The sequence below is a fragment of the Petromyzon marinus genome, unplaced genomic scaffold (genome assembly GCF_048934315.1).
Source record: "Petromyzon marinus isolate PM22_M1 ecotype Great Lakes invasive population unplaced genomic scaffold, UKy_Petmar_22M1.pri1.0 PM_G_Scaffold_105, whole genome shotgun sequence".
NCBI classification, from domain to species: domain Eukaryota; kingdom Metazoa; phylum Chordata; class Hyperoartia; order Petromyzontiformes; family Petromyzontidae; genus Petromyzon; species Petromyzon marinus.
Genome location: NW_027422657.1, coordinates 28294 through 48360, shown reverse-complemented (window position 1 = coordinate 48360; position 20067 = coordinate 28294). Strand labels below are relative to the sequence as shown.

General features: G+C 52.7%; 1 protein-coding gene across 1 annotated transcript in view; it reads left to right on the top strand.

Annotated features, from left to right (window-relative positions):
• The window catches only part of LOC142908863 (coxsackievirus and adenovirus receptor homolog), a 62987-nt gene that overhangs the window by 17945 nt on the left and 24975 nt on the right, over window positions 1-20067 (top strand). The gene's annotated exons all lie outside the window — the stretch shown is intronic.

Below are 20067 nucleotides of genomic sequence, written 5' to 3'. Positions count from 1 at the left end.
CACCACACACAGAGACTCATAGACTCACCACACACAGAGACCCATAGACTCACCACACACAGAGACCCATAGACTCACCACACACAGAGACCCATAGACTCACCACACACAGAGACCCATAGACTCACCACACACAGAGACCCATAGTCTCACCACACACAGAGACCCATAGACTCACCACACACAGAGACCCATAGACTCACCACACACAGAGACTCATAGAATCAGCACACAGAGACTCATAGACTCATCACCACACAGAGACTCATAGACTCAGCACACACAGATACTCATAGACTCACCACACAGAGACCCATAGACTCACCACACAGAGACCCATAGACTCACCACACAGAGCCCCATAGACTCACCACACAGAGACCCACAGACTCACCACACAGAGACCCATAGACTCACCACACAGAGACCCACAGACTCACCACACACAGAGACCCACAGACTCACCACACAGAGACCCATAGACTCACCACACAGAGACCCATAGACTCATCACACAGAGACCCATAGACTCAACACACACAGAGTCTGTGGGTCTCTGAGACCCATAGAATCACCACACAGAGACCCACAGACTCACCACACACACAGACCCACAGACTCACCACACAGAGACCCATAGACTCACCACACAGAGACCCATAGACTCATCACACAGAGACCCATAGACTCACCACACACAGAGACCCATAGACTCACCACACAGAGACCCACAGACTCACCACACAGAGACCCACCACACAGAGACCCACAGACTCACCACACACAGAGACCCATAGACTCACCACACACAGAGACCCATAAACTCACCACACACAGAGACCCATAGACTCACCACACAGAGACCCATAGACTCACCACACAGAGACCCATAGACTCACCACACAGAGACCCATAGACTCACCACACAGAGACCCACAGACTCACCACACAGAGACCCACAGACTCACCACACCCAGAGACCCATAGACTCACCACACAGAGACCCATAGACTCACCACACAGAGACCCACAGACTCACCACACAGAGACCCATAGAATCATCACACAGAGACCCACAGACTCACCACACAGAGACCCACAGACTCACCACACACAGAGACCCATAGACTCACAAAGAGACCCACAGACTCACCACACAGAGACCCACAGACTCACCACACACAGAGACCCACAGACTCACTCACACAGAGACCCACAGACTCACCACACACACAGACCCACAGACTCACCACACAGAGACCCATAGACTCACCACACAGAGACCCACAGACTCACCACACACAGAGACCCACAGACTCACCACACAGAGACCCATAGACTCACCACACAGAGACCCATAGACTCATCACACACAGAGACCCACAGACTCACCACACACAGAGACCCACAGACTCACTCACACAGAGACCCACAGACTCACCACACACAGAGACCCACAGACTCACCACACAGAGACCCATAGACTCACCACACAGAGACCCACAGACTCACCACACACAGAGACCCACAGACTCACCACACAGAGACCCATAGACTCACCACACAGAGACCCATAGACTCATCACACACAGAGACCAACAGACTCACCACACACAGAGACCCACAGACTCACGACACAGAGACCCACAGACTCACCACACAGAGACCCACAGACTCACCACACAGAGACCCACAGACTCACCACACAGAGACCCATAGACTCACCACACACAGAGACCCACAGACTCACCACACACAGACCCACAGACTCACCACACACAGACCCACAGACTCACCACACACAGAGACCCACAGACTCACCACACAGAAACCCACAGACTCACCACACAGAGACCCACAGACTCACCACACAGAGACCCATAGACTCACCACACAGAGACCCACAGACTCACCACACAGAGACCCACAGACTCTCCACACACAGAGACCCATAGACTCACAAAGAGACCCACAGACTCACCACACAGAGAGTCCCACAGACTCACCACACAGAGACCCATAGACTCACCACACACAGAGACCCATAGACTCACCACACACAGAGACCCATAGACTCACCACACACAGAGACCCACAGACTCACCACACACAGAGACTCATAGACTCACCACACACAGAGACCCATAGACTCACCACACACAGAGACCCATAGACTCACCACACACAGAGACCCATAGACTCACCACACACAGAGACCCATAGACTCACCACACACAGAGACCCATAGACTCACCACACACAGAGACCCATAGACTCACCACACACAGAGACCCATAGTCTCACCACACACAGAGACCCATAGACTCACCACACACAGAGACCCATAGACTCACCACACACAGAGACCCATAGACTCACCACACACAGAGACCCATAGACTCACCACACACAGAGACCCATAGTCTCACCACACACAGAGACCCATAGACTCACCACACACAGAGACCCATAGACTCACCACACACAGAGACCCATAGACTCACCACACACAGAGACCCATAGACTCACCACACACAGAGACCCATAGACTCACCACACACAGAGACTCATAGACTCACCACACACAGAGACCCATAGACTCACCACACACAGAGACCCATAGACTCACCACACACAGAGACCCATAGACTCACCACACACAGAGACCCATAGTCTCACCACACACAGATACCCATAGACTTACCACACACAGAGACCCATAGACTCACCACACACAGAGACCCATAGACTCACCACACACAGAGACCCATAGACTCACCACACACAGAGACCCACAGACTCACCACACACAGAGACTCATAGACTCACCACACACAGAGACCCATAGACTCACCACACACAGAGACCCATAGACTCACCACACACAGAGACCCATAGACTCACCACACACAGAGACCCATAGACTCACCACACACAGAGACGCATAGACTCACGACACACAGAGACCCATAGACTCACCACACACAGAGACCCATAGTCTCACCACACACAGAGACCCATAGACTTACCACACACAGAGACCCATAGACTCACCACACACAGAGACTCATAGAATCAGCACACAGAGACTCATAGACTCATCACCACACAGAGACTCATAGACTCAGCACACACAGATACTTATAGACTCACCACACAGAGACCCATAGACTCACCACACAGAGACCCATAGACTCACCACACAGAGACCCATAGACTCACCACACAGAGACCCACAGACTCACCACACAGAGACCCATAGACTCACCACACAGAGACCCACAGACTCACCACACACAGAGACCCACAGACTCACCACACAGAGACCCATAGACTCACCACACAGAGACCCATAGACTCATCACACAGAGACCCATAGACTCACCACACATAGAGACCCATAGACTCACCATACAGAGACCCACAGACTCACCACACAGAGACCCACAGACTCACCACACAGAGACCCACAGACTCACCACACACAGAGACCCATAGACTCACCACACACAGAGACCCATAAACTCACCACACACAGAGACCCATAGACTCACCACACAGAGACCCACAGACTCACCACACAGAGAACCACAGACTCACCACACACAGAGACCCATAGACTCACCACACAGAGACCCATAGACTCACCACACAGAGACCCACAGACTCACCACACAGAGACCCATAGAATCATCACACAGAGACCCACAGACTCACCACACAGAGACCCACAGACTCACCACACACAGAGACCCATAGACTCACAAAGAGACCCACAGACTCACCACACAGAGACCCACAGACTCACCACACACAGAGACCCACAGACTCACTCACACAGAGACCCACAGACTCACCACACACAGAGACCCACAGACTCACCACACAGAGACCCATAGACTCACCACACAGAGACCCACAGACTCACCACACACAGAGACCCACAGACTCACCACACAGAGACCCATAGACTCACCACACAGAGACCCTTAGACTCATCACACACAGAGACCAACAGACTCACCACACACAGAGACCCACAGACTCACCACACACAGACCCACAGACTCACCACACAGAGACCCACAGACTCACCACACAGAGACCCACAGACTCACCACACAGAGACCCATAGACTCACCACACACAGAGACCCACAGACTCACCACACACAGACCCACAGACTCACCACACACAGACCCACAGACTCACCACACACAGAGACCCACAGACTCACCACACAGAAACCCACAGACTCACCACACAGAGACCCACAGACTCACCACACAGAGACCCATAGACTCACCACACAGAGACCCACAGACTCACCACACAGAGACCCACAGACTCTCCACACACAGAGACCCACAGACTCTCCACACACAGAGACCCATAGACTCACAAAGAGACCCACAGACTCACCACACAGAGAGTCCCACAGACTCACCACACAGAGACCCATAGACTCACCACACACAGAGACCCATAGACTCACCACACACAGAGACCCATAGACTCACCACACACAGAGACCCACAGACTCACCACACACAGAGACTCATAGACTCACCACACACAGAGACCCATAGACTCACCACACACAGAGACCCATAGACTCACCACACACAGAGACCCATAGACTCACCACACACAGAGACCCATAGACTCACCACACACAGAGACTCATAGACTCACCACACACAGAGACCCATAGACTCACCACACACAGAGACCCATAGACTCACCACACACAGAGACCCATAGACTCACCACACACAGAGACCCATAGTCTCACCACACACAGATACCCATAGACTTACCACACACAGAGACCCATAGACTCACCACACACAGAGACCCATAGACTCACCACACACAGAGACCCATAGACTCACCACACACAGAGACCCACAGACTCACCACACACAGAGACTCATAGACTCACCACACACAGAGACCCATAGACTCACCACACACAGAGACCCATAGACTCACCACACACAGAGACCCATAGACTCACCACACACAGAGACCCATAGACTCACCACACACAGAGACGCATAGACTCACGACACACAGAGACCCATAGACTCACCACACACAGAGACCCATAGTCTCACCACACACAGAGACCCATAGACTTACCACACACAGAGACCCATAGACTCACCACACACAGAGACTCATAGAATCAGCACACAGAGACTCTTAGACTCATCACCACACAGAGACTCATAGACTCAGCACACACAGATACTTATAGACTCACCACACAGAGACCCATAGACTCACCACACAGAGACCCATAGACTCACCACACAGAGACCCATAGACTCACCACACAGAGACCCACAGACTCACCACACAGAGACCCATAGACTCACCACACAGAGACCCACAGACTCACCACACACAGAGACCCACAGACTCACCACACAGAGACCCATAGACTCACCACACAGAGACCCATAGACTCATCACACAGAGACCCATAGACTCACCACACATAGAGACCCATAGACTCACCATACAGAGACCCACAGACTCACCACACAGAGACCCACAGACTCACCACACAGAGACCCACAGACTCACCACACACAGAGACCCATAGACTCACCACACACAGAGACCCATAAACTCACCACACACAGAGACCCATAGACTCACCACACAGAGACCCACAGACTCACCACACAGAGAACCACAGACTCACCACACACAGAGACCCATAGACTCACCACACAGAGACCCATAGACTCACCACACAGAGACCCACAGACTCACCACACAGAGACCCATAGAATCATCACACAGAGACCCACAGACTCACCACACAGAGACCCACAGACTCACCACACACAGAGACCCATAGACTCACAAAGAGACCCACAGACTCACCACACAGAGACCCACAGACTCACCACACACAGAGACCCACAGACTCACTCACACAGAGACCCACAGACTCACCACACACAGAGACCCACAGACTCACCACACAGAGACCCATAGACTCACCACACAGAGACCCACAGACTCACCACACACAGAGACCCACAGACTCACCACACAGAGACCCATAGACTCACCACACAGAGACCCATAGACTCATCACACACAGAGACCAACAGACTCACCACACACAGAGACCCACAGACTCACCACACACAGACCCACAGACTCACCACACAGAGACCCACAGACTCACCACACAGAGACCCACAGACTCACCACACAGAGACCCATAGACTCACCACACACAGAGACCCACAGACTCACCACACACAGACCCACAGACTCACCACACACAGACCCACAGACTCACCACACACAGAGACCCACAGACTCACCACACAGAAACCCACAGACTCACCACACAGAGACCCACAGACTCACCACACAGAGACCCATAGACTCACCACACAGAGACCCACAGACTCACCACACAGAGACCCACAGACTCTCCACACACAGAGACCCATAGACTCACAAAGAGACCCACAGACTCACCACACAGAGAGTCCCACAGACTCACCACACAGAGACCCATAGACTCACCACACACAGAGACCCATAGACTCACCACACACAGAGACCCATAGACTCACCACACACAGAGACCCACAGACTCACCACACACAGAGACTCATAGACTCACCACACACAGAGACCCATAGACTCACCACACACAGAGACCCATAGACTCACCACACACAGAGACCCATAGACTCACCACACACAGAGACCCATAGACTCACCACACACAGAGACCCATAGACTCACCACACACAGAGACCCATAGACTCACCACACACAGAGACCCATAGTCTCACCACACACAGAGACCCATAGACTCACCACACACAGAGACCCATAGACTCACCACACACAGAGACCCATAGACTCACCACACACAGAGACCCATAGACTCACCACACACAGAGACCCATAGTCTCACCACACACAGAGACCCATAGACTCACCACACACAGAGACCCATAGACTCACCACACACAGAGACCCATAGACTCACCACACACAGAGACCCATAGACTCACCACACACAGAGACCCATAGACTCACCACACACAGAGACTCATAGACTCACCACACACAGAGACCCATAGACTCACCACACACAGAGACCCATAGACTCACCACACACAGAGACCCATAGACTCACCACACACAGAGACCCATAGTCTCACCACACACAGATACCCATAGACTTACCACACACAGAGACCCATAGACTCACCACACACAGAGACCCATAGACTCACCACACTAGAGACCCACAGACTCACCACACACAGAGACTCATAGACTCACCACACACAGAGACCCATAGACTCACCACACACAGAGACCCATAGACTCACCACACACAGAGACCCATAGACTCACCACACACAGAGACCCATAGACTCACCACACACAGAGACGCATAGACTCACGACACACAGAGACCCATAGACTCACCACACACAGAGACCCATAGTCTCACCACACACAGAGACCCATAGACTTACCACACACAGAGACCCATAGACTCACCACACACAGAGACTCATAGAATCAGCACACAGAGACTCATAGACTCATCACCACACAGAGACTCATAGACTCAGCACACACAAATACTTATAGACTCACCACACAGAGACCCATAGACTCACCACACAGAGACCCATAGACTCACCACACAGAGACCCATAGACTCACCACACAGAGACCCACAGACTCACCACACAGAGACCCATAGACTCACCACACAGAGACCCACAGACTCACCACACACAGAGACCCACAGACTCACCACACAGAGACCCATAGACTCACCACACATAGAGACCCATAGACTCACCATACAGAGACCCACAGACTCACCACACAGAGACCCATAGACTCACCACACAGAGACCCACAGACTCACCACACAGAGACCCATAGACTCACCACACAGAGACCCACAGACTCACCACACACAGAGACCCATAGACTCATCACACAGAGACCCATAGACTCACCACACATAGAGACCCATAGACTCACCATACAGAGACCCACAGACTCACCACACAGAGACCCACAGACTCACCACACAGAGACCCACAGACTCACCACACACAGAGACCCATAGACTCACCACACACAGAGACCCATAAACTCACCACACACAGAGACCCATAGACTCACCACACAGAGACCCATAGACTCACCACACAGAGACCCACAGACTCACCACACACAGAGACCCGTAGACTCACCACACAGAGACCCATAGACTCACCACACAGAGACCCACAGACTCACCACACCGAGACCCATAGAATCATCACACAGAGACCCACAGACTCACCACACAGAGATCCACAGACTCACCACACACAGAGACCCATAGACTCACAAAGAGACCCACAGACTCACCACACAGAGACCCACAGACTCACCACACACAGAGGCCCACAGACTCACTCCCACAGAGACCCACAGACTCACCACACACAGAGACCCACAGACTCACCACACAGAGACCCATAGACTCACCACACAGAGACCCACAGACTCATCACACACAGAGACCCACAGACTCACCACACAGAGACCCATAGACTCACCACACAGAGACCCATAAACTCATCACACACAGAGACCAACATACTCACCACACACAGAGACCCACAGACTCACCACACAGACACCCACAGACTCACCACACAGAGACTCATAGACTCACCACACAGAGACCCACAGACTCACCACACAGAGACTCACAAACTCACCACACACAGAGACCCACAGACTCACCACACAGAGACCCACAGACTCACCACACAGAGACCCACAGACTCACCACACACAGAGACCCACAGACTCACCACACAGAGACCCACATACTCACCACACAGAGACCCACAGACTCACTACACAGAGACCCACAGACTCACCACACACAGAGACCCACAGACTCATCACACAGAGACCCACAGACTCACCACACAGAGACCCACAGAATCACCACACAGAGACCCACAGACTCACCACACAGAGACCCATAGACTCACCACACACAGAGACCCACAGACTCACCACACAGAGACCCACAGACTCTCCACACACAGAGACCCATAGACTCACAAAGAGACCCACAGACTCACCACACAGAGAGTCCCACAGACTCACCACACAGAGACCCATAGACTCACCACACACAGAGACCCATAGACTCACCACACACAGAGACCCATAGACTCACCACACACAGAGACCCACAGACTCACCACACACAGAGACTCATAGACTCACCACACACAGAGACCCATAGACTCACCACACACAGAGACCCATAGACTCACCACACACAGAGACCCATAGACTCACCACACACAGAGACCCATAGACTCACCACACACAGAGACCCATAGACTCACCACACACAGAGACCCATAGACTCACCACACACAGAGACCCATAGTCTCACCACACACAGAGACCCATAGACTCACCACACACACAGACCCATAGACTCACCACACACAGAGACCCATAGACTCACCACACACAGAGACCCATAGACTCACCACACACAGAGACCCATAGTCTCACCACACACAGAGACCCATAGACTCACCACACACAGAGACCCATAGACTCACCACACACAGAGACCCATAGACTCACCACACACAGAGACCCATAGACTCACCACACACAGAGACCCATAGACTCACCACACACAGAGACTCATAGACTCACCACACACAGAGACCCATAGACTCACCACACACAGAGACCCATAGACTCACCACACACAGAGACCCATAGACTCACCACACACAGAGAGCCATAGTCTCACCACACACAGATACCCATAGACTTACCACACACAGAGACCCATAGACTCACCACACACAGAGACCCATAGACTCACCACACACAGAGACCCATAGACTCACCACACACAGAGACCCACAGACTCACCACACACAGAGACTCATAGACTCACCACACACAGAGACCCATAGACTCACCACACACAGAGACCCATAGACTCACCACACACAGAGACCCATAGACTCACCACACACAGAGACCCATAGACTCACCACACACAGAGACGCATAGACTCACGACACACAGAGACCCATAGACTCACCACACACAGAGACCCATAGTCTCACCACACACAGAGACCCATAGACTTACCACACACAGAGACCCATAGACTCACCACACACAGAGACTCATAGAATCAGCACACAGAGACTCATAGACTCATCACCACACAGAGACTCATAGACTCAGCACACACAGATACTTATAGACTCACCACACAGAGACCCATAGACTCACCACACAGAGACCCATAGACTCACCACACAGAGACCCATAGACTCACCACACAGAGACCCACAGACTCACCACACAGAGACCCATAGACTCACCACACAGAGACCCACAGACTCACCACACACAGAGACCCACAGACTCACCACACAGAGACCCATAGACTCACCACACAGAGACCCATAGACTCATCACACAGAGACCCATAGACTCACCACACATAGAGACCCATAGACTCACCATACAGAGACCCACAGACTCACCACACAGAGACCCACAGACTCACCACACAGAGACCCACAGACTCACCACACACAGAGACCCATAGACTCACCACACACAGAGACCCATAAACTCACCACACACAGAGACCCATAGACTCACCACACAGAGACCCACAGACTCACCACACAGAGAACCACAGACTCACCACACACAGAGACCCATAGACTCACCACACAGAGACCCATAGACTCACCACACAGAGACCCACAGACTCACCACACAGAGACCCATAGAATCATCACACAGAGACCCACAGACTCACCACACAGAGACCCACAGACTCACCACACACAGAGACCCATAGACTCACAAAGAGACCCACAGACTCACCACACAGAGACCCACAGACTCACCACACACAGAGACCCACAGACTCACTCACACAGAGACCCACAGACTCACCACACACAGAGACCCACAGACTCACCACACAGAGACCCATAGACTCACCACACAGAGACCCACAGACTCACCACACACAGAGACCCACAGACTCACCACACAGAGACCCATAGACTCACCACACAGAGACCCATAGACTCATCACACACAGAGACCAACAGACTCACCACACACAGAGACCCACAGACTCACCACACACAGACCCACAGACTCACCACACAGAGACCCACAGACTCACCACACAGAGACCCACAGACTCACCACACAGAGACCCATAGACTCACCACACACAGAGACCCACAGACTCACCACACACAGACCCACAGACTCACCACACACAGACCCACAGACTCACCACACACAGAGACCCACAGACTCACCACACAGAAACCCACAGACTCACCACACAGAGACCCACAGACTCACCACACAGAGACCCATAGACTCACCACACAGAGACCCACAGACTCACCACACAGAGACCCACAGACTCTCCACACACAGAGACCCATAGACTCACAAAGAGACCCACAGACTCACCACACAGAGAGTCCCACAGACTCACCACACAGAGACCCATAGACTCACCACACACAGAGACCCATAGACTCACCACACACAGAGACCCATAGACTCACCACACACAGAGACCCACAGACTCACCACACACAGAGACTCATAGACTCACCACACACAGAGACCCATAGACTCACCACACACAGAGACCCATAGACTCACCACACACAGAGACCCATAGACTCACCACACACAGAGACCCATAGACTCACCACACACAGAGACCCATAGACTCACCACACACAGAGACCCATAAACTCACCACACACAGAGACCCATAGACTCACCACACAGAGACCCACAGACTCACCACACAGAGAACCACAGACTCACCACACACAGAGACCCATAGACTCACCACACAGAGACCCATAGACTCACCACACAGAGACCCACAGACTCACCACACAGAGACCCATAGAATCATCACACAGAGACCCACAGACTCACCACACACAGAGACCCATAGACTCACCACACACAGAGACCCATAGACTCACCACACATAGAGACCCATAGACTCACCACACATTTAGACTCATAGACTCACCACACACAGAGACCCATAGACTCACCACACACAGAGACCCATAGACTCACCACACACAGAGACCCACAGACTCACCACACACAGAGACCCATAGTCTCACCACACACAGATACCCATAGACTTACCACACACAGAGACCCATAGACTCACCACACACAGAGACCCATAGACTCACCACACTAGAGACCCACAGACTCACCACACACAGAGACTCATAGACTCACCACACACAGAGACCCATAGACTCACCACACACAGAGACCCATAGACTCACCACACACAGAGACCCATAGACTCACCACACACAGAGACCCATAGACTCACCACACACAGAGACGCATAGACTCACGACACACAGAGACCCATAGACTCACCACACACAGAGACCCATAGTCTCACCACACACAGAGACCCATAGACTTACCACACACAGAGACCCATAGACTCACCACACACAGAGACTCATAGAATCAGCACACAGAGACTCATAGACTCATCACCACACAGAGACTCATAGACTCAGCACACACAAATACTTATAGACTCACCACACAGAGACCCATAGACTCACCACACAGAGACCCATAGACTCACCACACAGAGACCCATAGACTCACCACACAGAGACCCACAGACTCACCACACAGAGACCCATAGACTCACCACACAGAGACCCACAGACTCACCACACACAGAGACCCACAGACTCACCACACAGAGACCCATAGACTCACCACACATAGAGACCCATAGACTCACCATACAGAGACCCACAGACTCACCACACAGAGACCCATAGACTCACCACACAGAGACCCACAGACTCACCACACAGAGACCCATAGACTCACCACACAGAGACCCACAGACTCACCACACACAGAGACCCATAGACTCATCACACAGAGACCCATAGACTCACCACACATAGAGACCCATAGACTCACCATACAGAGACCCACAGACTCACCACACAGAGACCCACAGACTCACCACACAGAGACCCACAGACTCACCACACACAGAGACCCATAGACTCACCACACACAGAGACCCATAAACTCACCACACACAGAGACCCATAGACTCACCACACAGAGACCCATAGACTCACCACACAGAGACCCATAGACTCACCACACAGATACCCATAGACTCACCACACAGAGACCCACAGACTCACCACACAGAGACCCACAGACTCACCACACACAGAGACCCGTAGACTCACCACACAGAGACCCATAGACTCACCACACAGAGACCCACAGACTCACCACACCGAGACCCATAGAATCATCACACAGAGACCCACAGACTCACCACACAGAGATCCACAGACTCACCACACACAGAGACCCATAGACTCACAAAGAGACCCACAGCCTCACCACACAGAGACCCACAGACTCACCACACACAGAGGCCCACAGACTCACTCCCACAGAGACCCACAGACTCACCACACACAGAGACCCACAGACTCACCACACAGAGACCCATAGACTCACCACACAGAGACCCACAGACTCATCACACACAGAGACCCACAGACTCACCACACAGAGACGCATAGACTCACCACACAGAGACCCATAAACTCATCACACACAGAGACCAACATACTCACCACACACAGAGACCCACAGACTCACCACACAGACACCCACAGACTCACCACACAGAGACTCATAGACTCACCACACAGAGACCCACAGACTCACCACACAGAGACTCACAAACTCACCACACACAGAGACCCACAGACTCACCACACAGAGACCCACAGACTCACCACACAGAGACCCACAGACTCACCACACACAGAGACCCACAGACTCACCACACAGAGACCCACATACTCACCACACAGAGACCCACAGACTCACTACACAGAGACCCACAGACTCACCACACACAGAGACCCACAGACTCATCACACAGAGACCCACAGACTCACCACACAGAGACCCACAGAATCACCACACAGAGACCCACAGACTCACCACACAGAGACCCATAGACTCACCACACACAGCGACCCACAGACTCACCACACACAGACCCACAGACTCACCACACACAGAGACCCATAGACTCACCACACACAGAGACCCATAGACTCACCACACACAGAGACCCATAGACTCACCACACACAGAGACCCATAGTCTCACCACACACAGAGACCCATAGACTCACCACACACAGAGACCCATAGACTCACCACACACAGAGACCCATAGACTCACCACACACAGAGACCCATAGACTCACCACACACAGAGACCCATAGACTCACCACACACAGAGACTCATAGACTCACCACACACAGAGACCCATAGACTCACCACACACAGAGACCCATAGACTCACCACACACAGAGACCCACAGACTCACCACACACAGAGACTCATAGACTCACCACACACAGAGACCCATAGACTCACCACACACAGAGACCCATAGACTCACCACACACAGAGACCCATAGACTCACCACACACAGAGACCCATAGACTCACCACACACAGAGACGCATAGACTCACGACACACAGAGACCCATAGACTCACCACACACAGAGACCCATAGTCTCACCACACACAGAGACCCATAGACTTACCACACACAGAGACCCATAGACTCACCACACACAGAGACTCATAGAATCAGCACACAGAGACTCATAGACTCATCACCACACAGAGACTCATAGACTCAGCACACACAGATACTTATAGACTCACCACACAGAGACCCATAGACTCACCACACAGAGACCCATAGACTCACCACACAGAGACCCATAGACTCACCACACAGAGACCCACAGACTCACCACACACAGAGACCCACAGACTCACCACACAGAGACCCATAGACTCACCACACAGAGACCCATAGACTCACCACACATAGAGACCCATAGACTCACCATACAGAGACCCACAGACTCACCACACAGAGACCCACAGACTCACCACACAGAGACCCACAGACTCACCACACACAGAGACCCATAGACTCACCACACACAGAGACCCATAAACTCACCACACACAGAGACCCATAGACTCACCACACAGAGACCCATAGACTCACCACACAGAGACCCATAGACTCACCACACAGAGACCCATAGACTCACCACACAGAGACCCACAGACTCACCACACAGAGACCCACAGACTCATCACACACAGAGACCCGTAGACTCACCACACAGAGACCCATAGACTCACCACACAGAGACCCACAGACTCACCACACAGAGACCCATAGAATCATCACACAGAGACCCACAGACTCACCACACAGAGACCCACAGACTCACCACACACAGAGACCCATAGACTCACAAAGAGACCCACAGACTCACCACACAGAGACCCACAGACTCACCACACACAGAGACCCACAGACTCACTCCCACAGAGACCCACAGACTCACCACACACAGAGACCCACAGACTCACCACACAGAGACCCATAGACTCACCACACAGAGACCCACAGACTCATCACACACAGAGACCCATAGACTCACCACACACAGAGACCCATAGACTCACCACACACAGAGACCCATAGACTCACCACACACAGAGACCCATAGACTCACCACACACAGAGACGCATAGACTCACGACACACAGAGACCCATAGACTCACCACACACAGAGACCCATAGTCTCACCACACACAGAGACCCATAGACTTACCACACACAGAGACCCATAGACTCACCACACACAGAGACTCATAGAATCAGCACACAGAGACTCATAGACTCATCACCACACAGAGACTCATAGACTCAGCACACACAGATACTTATAGACTCACCACACAGAGACCCATAGACTCACCACACAGAGACCCATAGACTCACCACACAGAGACCCATAGACTCACCACACAGAGACCCACAGACTCACCACACACAGAGACCCACAGACTCACCACACAGAGACCCATAGACTCACCACACAGAGACCCATAGACTCACCACACATAGAGACCCATAGACTCACCATACAGAGACCCACAGACTCACCACACAGAGACCCACAGACTCACCACACAGAGACCCACAGACTCACCACACACAGAGACCCATAGACTCACCACACACAGAGACCCATAAACTCACCACACACAGAGACCCATAGACTCACCACACAGAGACCCATAGACTCACCACACAGAGACCCATAGACTCACCACACAGAGACCCATAGACTCACCACACAGAGACCCACAGACTCACCACACAGAGACCCACAGACTCATCACACACAGAGACCCGTAGACTCACCACACAGAGACCCATAGACTCACCACACAGAGACCCACAGACTCACCACACAGAGACCCATAGAATCATCACACAGAGACCCACAGACTCACCACACAGAGACCCACAGACTCACCACACACAGAGACCCATAGACTCACAAAGAGACCCACAGACTCACCACACAGAGACCCACAGACTCACCACACACAGAGACCCACAGACTCACTCCCACAGAGACCCACAGACTCACCACACACAGAGACCCACAGACTCACCACACAGAGACCCATAGACTCACCACACAGAGACCCACAGACTCAGCACACACAGAGACCCACAGACTCACCACACAGAGACCCATAGACTCACCACACAGAGACCCATAGACTCATCACACACAGAGACCAACATACTCACCACACACAGAGACCCACAGACTCACCACACAGACACCCACAGACTCACCACACAGAGACTCATAGACTCACCACACAGAGACCCACAGACTCACCACACAGAGACTCACAAACTCACCACACACAGAGACCCACAGACTCACCACACAGAGACCCACAGACTCACCACACAGAGACCCACAGACTCACCACACAGAGACCCACAGACTCACCACACAGAGACCCACAGACTCACCACACAGAGACCCACAGACTCACTACACAGAGACCCACAGACTCACCACACACAGAGACCCACAGACTCATCACACAGAGACCCACAGACTCACCACACAGAGACCCACAGAATCACCACACAGAGACCCACAGACTCACCACACAGAGACCCATAGACTCACCACACACAGCGACCCACAGACTCACCACACACAGACCCACAGACTCACCACACACAGAGACCCACAGACTCACCACCCAGAGACCCACAGACTCACCACACAGAGACCCACAGACTCACCACACAGAGACCCATAGACTCACCACACACAGAGACCCATAGACTCACCACACAGAGACCCACAGACTCACCACACAGAGACCCACAGACTCACCACACACAGAGACCCATAGACTCACAAAGAGACCCACAGACTCACTACACAGAGACCCACAGACTCACCACACACAGAGACCCACAGACTCACTCACACAGAGACCCACAGACTCACCACACACAGAGACCCACAGACTCAACACACAGAGACCCATAGACTCACCACACAGAGACCCACAGACTCACCACACACAGAGACCCACAGACTCACCACACAGAGACCCATAGACTCACCACACAGAGACCCATAGACTCATCACACACAGAGACCCACAGACTCACCACACACAGAGACCCACAGACTCACCACACAGACACCCACAGACTCACCACACAGAGACCCATAGACTCACCACACAGAGACCCACAGACTCACCACACAGAGACTCATAGACTCACCACACAGAGACCCACAGACTCACCACACATAGACTCACAAACTCACCACACACAGAGACCCACAGACTCACCACACAGAGACCCATAGACTCACCACACAGAGACCCATAGACTCATCACACACAGAGACCCACAGACTCACCACACACAGAGACCCACAGACTCACCACACAGACACCCACAGACTCACCACACAGAGACCCATAGACTCACCACACAGAGACCCACAGACTCACCACACAGAGACCCACAGACTCACCACACAGAGACCCACAGACTCACCACACACAGAGACCCATAGACTCACCACACACAGAGACCCATAAACTCACCACACACAGAGACCCATAGACTCACCACACAGAGACCCATAGACTCACCACACAGAGACCCATAGACTCACCACACAGAGACCCATAGACTCACCACACAGAGACCCACAGACTCACCACACAGAGACCCACAGACTCATCACACACAGAGACCCGTAGACTCACCACACAGAGACCCATAGACTCACCACACAGAGACCCACAGACTCACCACACAGAGACCCATAGAATCATCACACAGAGACCCACAGACTCACCACACAGAGACCCACAGACTCACCACACACAGAGACCCATAGACTCACAAAGAGACCCACAGACTCACCACACAGAGACCCACAGACTCACCACACACAGAGACCCACAGACTCACTCCCACAGAGACCCACAGACTCACCACACACAGAGACCCACAGACTCACCACACAGAGACCCATAGACTCACCACACAGAGACCCACAGACTCATCACACACGGAGACCCACAGACTCACCACACAGAGACCCATAGACTCACCACACAGAGACCCATAGACTCATCACACACAGAGACCAACATACTCACCACACACAGAGACCCACAGACTCACCACACAGACACCCACAGACTCACCACACAGAGACTCATAGACTCACCACACAGAGACCCACAGACTCACCACACAGAGACTCACAAACTCACCACACACAGAGACCCACAGACTCACCACACAGAGACCCACAGACTCACCACACAGAGACCCACAGACTCACCACACAGAGACCCACAGACTCACCACACAGAGACCCACAGACTCACCACACAGAGACCCACAGACTCACTACACAGAGACCCACAGACTCACCACACACAGAGACCCACAGACTCATCACACAGAGACCCACAGACTCACCACACAGAGACCCACATAATCACCACACAGAGACCCACAGACTCACCACACAGAGACCCATAGACTCACCACACACAGCGACCCACAGACTCACCACACACAGACCCACAGACTCACCACACACAGAGACCCACAGACTCACCACCCAGAGACCCACAGACTCACCACACAGAGACCCACAGACTCACCACACAGAGACCCATAGACTCACCACACACAGAGACCCATAGACTCACCACACAGAGACCCACAGACTCACCACAAAGAGACCCACAGACTCACCACACACAGAGACCCATAGTCTCACAAAGAGACCCACAGACTCACCACACAGAGACCCACAGACTCACCACACACAGAGACCCACAGACTCACTCACACAGAGACCCACAGACTCACCACACACAGAGACCCACAGACTCAACACACAGAGACCCATAGACTCACCACACAGAGACCCACAGACTCACCACACACAGAGACCCACAGACTCACCACACAGAGACCCATAGACTCACCACACAGAGACCCATAGACTCATCACACACAGAGACCCACAGACTCACCACACACAGAGACCCACAGACTCACCACACAGACACCCACAGACTCACCACACAGAGACCCATAGACTCACCACACAGAGACCCACAGACTCACCACACAGAGACTCATAGACTCACCACACAGAGACCCACAGACTCACCACACATAGACTCACAAACTCACCACACACAGAGACCCACAGACTCACCACACAGAGACCCATAGACTCACCACACAGAGACCCATAGACTCATCACACACAGAGACCCACAGACTCACCACACACAGAGACCCACAGACTCACCACACAGACACCCACAGACTCACCACACAGAGACCCATAGACTCACCACACAGAGACCCACAGACTCACCACACAGAGACTCATAGACTCACCAC